We start from the raw sequence: 7,076 nt of genomic DNA on the forward strand, positions 1-7,076 counted from the left end.
TTTTCTTCCAAGACTCCAGCTGACTTTTGATGTTCCTTTCGTCAATGATTGACTTCATTACAAAGCTCGCAAAGTGGTGAAAAATCCAGGGTTGCCAGGTCAGAGAACTAGGCCACCTCTCTCACCTAGCAAAAAAAAAAATGAGTACTTTCAAACCCATTTTGAGTTGTGGAGCTAGTAGCTTGGTCAAAATAGAAATGCACATTTACTAAATGTACCTCACATTGTAAAAATCCTTCCAAAAGCAAAACTTTGAGACTATATGAAAGCTAAACTATCTGATAGATATGTGTCAAAGTTTAGAAATAAATTGCATGATTTAGGTGTGTGCTTAATATTCACGTAGAGAAACGTAGGCTATATTTCTGGCCTGCTGCCAATGCCCATTTTCTGAAGAGTGAAGTGGCAATTAAGCTGTCACAGCAGCCTCCAGGTCCCTCCCCGTGTCCTGTTAGTGATGGTTTCTGTGTACCCATCTATGTAAAATTCTCCACCCTTCCACCCAGGCCCATAGCTCCTCCACGTTCAGACTTGCCCCATTTGTCTTCTGAGGTCATGCTAAATCCAGGCGAAAGTCCTGATTGCTGGCTGAGATAATCTGGAATAATTTAATTGCATTTTGCAATTTATTAGCTGGGGGGTGGGGGTGGTTTAATTGTTATAATTGAGGGATCCCATAATGCCTTTCCTGGAGATTGGTCTCCATATCAAAAACCCTCATGTTTACCTTGACACTATTGGATTTGTCTTGAAAGTTTAAACTCTGCAAACTTCAGGAAATCTCTTATCATGAGAGTTTGACAGCTCTGTTTACACTAGCCTTGACCCATAGTTTAGCAGAGAAAAGTTCCTTTATTGCCTCCTGGAGGAAATAAATCTCATATAAGAATGCTTGATATTATAAAAATGCAAAATACACAGCAAGAGAAGCTAGCATTGAAGCTATCTCCATTTGTGACTCTTTCACTACTCGACGAAAATTCTGGGCCTTTATGCCAGGGGTTCTCCATGTGTTAGAAGTAAGTGTCCTATTAAAAGAGTACACATATATAAACTTTTTTTTAAGTTTAAAATGAAAATTAAAAAGAAAACTAGGCCTTTGTATCATTTTTATTTCAGTGAGTTTTTTGTTGTTCTCATTTTAAATTTATGGAGTTGTTCTAACATATGAACATCTGAGGTGCCCTCAGTCGGACAGCTATTATGAAATATTTTGAAAACTTGAATTGGGAAAGATTGACAGCCTTGGAACAGTGGGAAATAGCAGTGGCTAGACTTCCCCCAGGTAGAAAGCAAGGCAACGGGACCCAGGAGTCAATACTCATTCTTTTACTAACATCAGAGGGAAAGCATTTCAGAATCTAAGAATGGAGTTTAGAAAAGCATGGCATAATTTAACCTAAAAATGGATAGCAAATTCACCCAGCCTTGTTACCTTATTCATGGCAAAAGTAGACATTAAACTATGTAAGTTTACTTCACTTAAAAATGAAATTAGAACACCGTTACTCATAATCTCCAACTTTGCCCTTTCCAGAACAATCTGAATTTTGCAGACGCCACAGGAGAGAGGGGAGGAATTTGCATCTGTGCTCATCTGCCTTGAGTTATGCGTTCAACCATAAAAAAAGAGTTCTTTGAGTGGATCTAACAAAACTGTAAAAAGATTGTATAAAAATTCAATTGAGTGGAATGGAAAAATAGTGTCTTATCTTTTACCTTTAAATTTCCTAATAAGCATTGCAAGGGGTTCTCATAAGTGTGAAAACTCTAATTATATTAAATTATTAATAATGGATAAATAAAATATATGCCCAAGCATTATATTAAAACTGTCTCATTTTGAGGTGCATTTACAATGTGCTTAATACAGGGTTTAACAATTTCCATACGTTATGAGGCTTAATCCTCAGAAGAACCCAATGAGTTAATTAATACCTATTTAATAGTGAGGAACCTGAAATGCAGGGAGAGGTTAAGTAACTGGTTCAGTCGCACAGTTAGTAAAAGATGGAGCCAGAATTCAGACTGAGACGTTTTGCTCCCAGAAGCACGCCATTCCGATAAATGTTCCTGATGGTCGGCTTTTCTTGGGGACACACCTGTACTTATTTGAATAAGCAGACACAGTCTGTCGTGTGGAATAATAAGCCGTGGTTCGGGAACCTGGGCTCAGTTAACACGACGGCAATTGCTGTATCCTTGGTATATCAGAAAGAGCATGAGGCCTTAGAGCAACCTGACTGTCACAGACGCACTCTGTAATCCTGAGCAAGCCGCTTGACTGTTCTGCGTTTTGGTGTTCCTTTCTGTAAAATGAAATATAAGTGTGGCATCCTGTACAGGGTTGTCAAGAGCATAAAATGAATACGAATGCACCTCCAACATAGTCATTCTATCAGTCCATGCTTGTCCCCACTTCCTTATGTTCTAAAGGCCTCAGATTGCTGATTTGTGATACAGAAATAGACTAAGTCCCTGCTCAACTCACATGGGCCTCAGACATTGTAAGGATGTAATATTTCAGATACATTGACCTAAAAATATACTTTTCTGAAGTGAAATTATCTACAAATGAGAAAAATTATGGATATTTTTGGGGAAAAGCATATTGTTTTTAAAACAGAAGTTCCCAATCAATCTCTTTAATCCTAGAGTGTTACTGTTATAACTTTTAAACAGGAGCCATCTACTGTCATGTTTAATATTGCTTGTATTTCATAAATTGGTACAAATACTCATAACTTGCAGAAATAATTATTATCATTCAAAACCAAGAAATGTAAAGCTAATAATATGCATGTCTGTAGTATTATGACTGAATACAATTTGCTGGAAAGTTCTACTCATAAACTCCATTTTCTTCCTGAGAAGCTGGCTTCACAAACTGTAGAAGTATACCTTTATGCCTCCATTTACTCATTCAACAAATATGTATGGAGAGCCTGCTCTGCTGTGCGCCAGGCACTGAGTTAGGCCCTGGGGATACAGTGGTGAACTGGAGAGCTGTGAGCCCTGCTCTCAAGAGCAGGGGTCTCATGGGGGTGGTCAGATAAGTAAATAACACTACAGTGTGTGTAAAGGGGCCATGGCAGGGAAAGGGGAGTGGGCATTGAGATCACACACCAGGGACTCCAACCTAGACCTCATGGAGGGGAGTCAGGAAGGCTAGCTGCTGGGAATGACCTTCAAGCTACTCTCTGAAGGATACGAATTACCAAGTAAAGGGGAAGAGTGGAGGAAACAGCATGTATGAAGGTCTACAGGAGAGACATTGAAGGACATATAAGAAACCGGGAGAAGTTTGATGTGGCGTAAGCATAGAGTTTGAGGTGGAAAGTACCAAGAGATGAGGATAAAGAGCTAAAGAAAAGCCAGCTTTTACAGGGTTTTCCCAGCAATACTTAAAAATGAGGGCTTTCTTCTAAGGGCAATGGACTCCAGGCAGTACAGCAACATAACTGGGGTGGGGGAGACGTTTAGAAACCAATGGTGTCCTTTGATGTCAAATTTCTTAGACTAGATTATGCTTCCATGTGTGCAGAGGCTTCACAAGACTGCCTGGCTTCCTTCTATGTTGGATCTCTTTGTTAGAATACATGATTACGGTCAATGCAGCCATTTCACAGGTAAAAACGAAAAGCATCTTGGTAGGCAACCATCTGCTTTGCAAAGTAATTATTGACTGCAGCGAAGGAGGCCGCATCACCTTCAACCCACCCATACTTCTCCCACTGTCGCACATCTTTGGCCACGTCTATTCTTCATCTGTCTCCCGAGGTGCCCTCCTCTTTGCAAGTGAAGCAGTGGAATTGTTCTGGATGTTCAGTGCTACAGGTTTGAGAGGATGTATAAAAAGTTTCTCAAGCCAAAATGACCACCCCCAACCCAGCATCAATAACCCATTTCGTAGAAGTAGAATATGTGGTGCTTTTTGCTGCACAGTGAAATAAAGCACTGAACAAATAAATGCTGAATGGAGGCCTTGATTCCTACTTCATTATGTCTTCACGTATAGAAAGGACATAGGGCTTGGAAGTCAAAAGACTTGAACTTTAATACAAGCTTTACTACCTATCAGTTTTATGATTCCAGCAAATAGCTTAACAAGTGTAGCTACGTTCCCTCCCCCCGTGAAACTGGAATGACACTCCTGCCTTGATGGCTTTGAAAAGATATGTGAGACAACTATAAGAAAAAGCACCTAACATAAAACTTAATAAGTAATAACAGCTGCCATTTGTTAAGTATGTACTTTGTCTGGCTATATTATATATTTTGTTTAATCCCCATAACACCACTTTGTGGGTATTACTTTTCACTCTCTACAGGTGAAGAAAATAAGGTCTAAAGAGGTTAAGTAACTTGCCTAAAGCTTCACGTCTAAGTGGCAGAGCTGGGAGTAGAACCTTGTTCTAGATTATACTAAAGCCATGCTCTTCACTCCAATGGTCCTCTCTCCTCTTCCTTCCTATTTCTTTCATATAAAACACATAGTGCTATAGGTTATAATTTAAAATACTGAATAAAAATATATTTTTAATCACAAAAACCTGAATACATACTTATGTATCATGCACATAATTTCACAAGCAACACATTTTTGCATTATAATTAATTCAAGTAATAATTCTGTCCCACCCTGATATTATGTTTGTCCCGTTCCTGATACCATCTTCCATGTTCCAGAGATGTGCAATCCCGCTTGTGCTTGCTCAAGCGAAACAGAGCCAACAGCTCAGTGACTCTCACTCCCAGAGTGACATGAAGCCTTCCAGCTGCCTCAGGTGGGTAATGGAGTGACTAAAGCCAACATAGAAAGGAAGCAGTGCCCTTTTAATAGAGCCACAATATAAAGGAAGGCATTCAAGCCAGTTCCAGCAACTGTAAATGATTTATTGGGAGAGCCCCACCCCACTAAGCCCAGCAATTTCCCATTTGTCCCTTCCCAATCCTGCCCCTCCCACGTCTCCACCCTCCTTCTGCCTGCCTTTCCCAGGCACCTCCCTCTTTTTATGGTGATTGCACCTCTCAGCTAACAGCTCACACACCACACCCTGTCTACTGTACAGCTCTGGCTCCAGCAGATCCTCTCTGCCCCAACCTTGTATCCCTCAGCTTCTACCTTAATAAACCTCTCATATATGTGCCCTCCCTGACTCCTCCACAGACCACTCCCACCTAGATGCCTCAGCCTGTCTTCCTGCATTTCCCATTTCATTTAATGGATCCTTTCCAAATTGCTTCAAACCACAAGGAAACCAGATTAACTGAGTAAACCACCTGGAAGACTCTTCCCAAAGACAGATCATCTTACATGAATGGACTGCTAGGCTCTTAATGAGTCAAGCCAGCTCTCCGGGTCATGAGGCAACGCCTCGTGTAAATGCTGCATGATGTCCATTTTGGTGTAGATATACAATTGCTAACTACTGATTAACAATTAAGATGGTGCTTATTTCCTTACAGTAATCATAATAATGACAATAATAACAATAACTCCCATATATTGGTCCAGAACTCACTGTGTGGCAGGTGCCTTTCATGCAGTTGCTCATTCAATCCTCATAACCTTCCTGGTTAGGTAGGCATTTTTACCCAGTATATAGATGTGTAAACTAAAGCAGAAGAAATTTGTTTGTTATCAAATAGAATTAAGTACTAGAAACACATTAAAATACAACCTCTCTAAATGTAAAGTCTGCCCGTGCTTCCCGATGCCTCCATCTGCTCATCCCTCCATGTGTCACTGGCATGTCCATCCTCTTCATCACAAAGACTGAAGACCTCATAGTCATTGGTGGTTCCTCCTTATTCATCACTCTCATTAGACAATTCCTTGCCAGAATCCTGTAGGTTTTATTTATTTAACACTTTTTCAGTCTGTCTTTTTTTCTCCCTTCCCATTGCAATCACCGTAGTTCAGCCTTCTTACCTTTCTCCTAAACTATCACAATGCCCTTCTGATTGGTCATGCTGTCTCTCTCTCTCTACAAATCCAGTCTTTACACTACTGCATATCCCTCCTACTTAAAAAAAACGATTATCTTTCTACTGCCACTTGAGTAAGGGAAAATTCTCACCCTAGCATTAAAAAAACCCTTATAAGGGGCCAGCTCAGTGGCGCAAGAAGTTAAGTGCGTGCGCTGTGCTGCAGCGGCCCGGGGTTTGCCGGTTCGGATCCCAGGCGCACACCGACGCACTGCTTGGCAAGCCATGCTGTGGCGGCTTCCCATATAAAGTGGAGGAAGATGGGCACGGATGTTAGCCCAGGGCCAGTCTTCCTCAGCACAAAAAGAGGAGGATTGGCAGATGTTAGCACAGGGCTGATCTTCCTCACAAAAAAAAAACCCTTTATAAAATGAGATCCAGTCTATGTGTTGTCATATTTATCTTAAGTGGTCATAGAATATCACAGGGGAGGTTTGGGAACAGACACGAACCACATAAACAGATTTAGGATAGGGACTAAAATATCTAGAAGGACCCTGATTCCAGAAGAGACACTTGGTTTATGAGAAACCAAGGCAAAGCTTCATGCAGAGAGGTGAGAAGTAGTGAGGGCCAAAAATACTGTAGTGGCAGGAAGAACTTTCAGAAGGAATGGATTCATTCAGGAGATATTGCAGATACAGGACTGATGCCACTTAATGGCAAATAGAATGGTGTTGAATGAAGTAGGGAAAAGAATGAGTCAAAGATGGTGTGGCCTTGAGTGTAAGTGAATTAGAAGGCACCTGTAACAAAAAGAGGAAAAAGTAAAGAGAACACTTGATCTAGAAAGACAAGAATTCTGCTTTGGACATGCAGCTGTAACCAAATTTATCCTTAATCTTGAGATGATGAACTTTTAGTGCTACTGACGTGACCTGGTACACCTACCAAAATGAATTAAACAAATACAAATTTTTGCCTTAACCATCAAAGCATTGTCTCATTTCTAAAAATTGCCTGTTGATTCTAAAGACTAAATCCTAGATTCTGTATTAAAGAGAGAACTATGTTATGCTTCAGTCAGTCAGAAACTCATTGGCATAGCTAGAATCCCTTTTTGTAGTTAATTACTATGATTTCCT

This window comes from Diceros bicornis, chromosome 16 (genome assembly GCF_020826845.1).
Source record: "Diceros bicornis minor isolate mBicDic1 chromosome 16, mDicBic1.mat.cur, whole genome shotgun sequence".
NCBI classification, from domain to species: domain Eukaryota; kingdom Metazoa; phylum Chordata; class Mammalia; order Perissodactyla; family Rhinocerotidae; genus Diceros; species Diceros bicornis.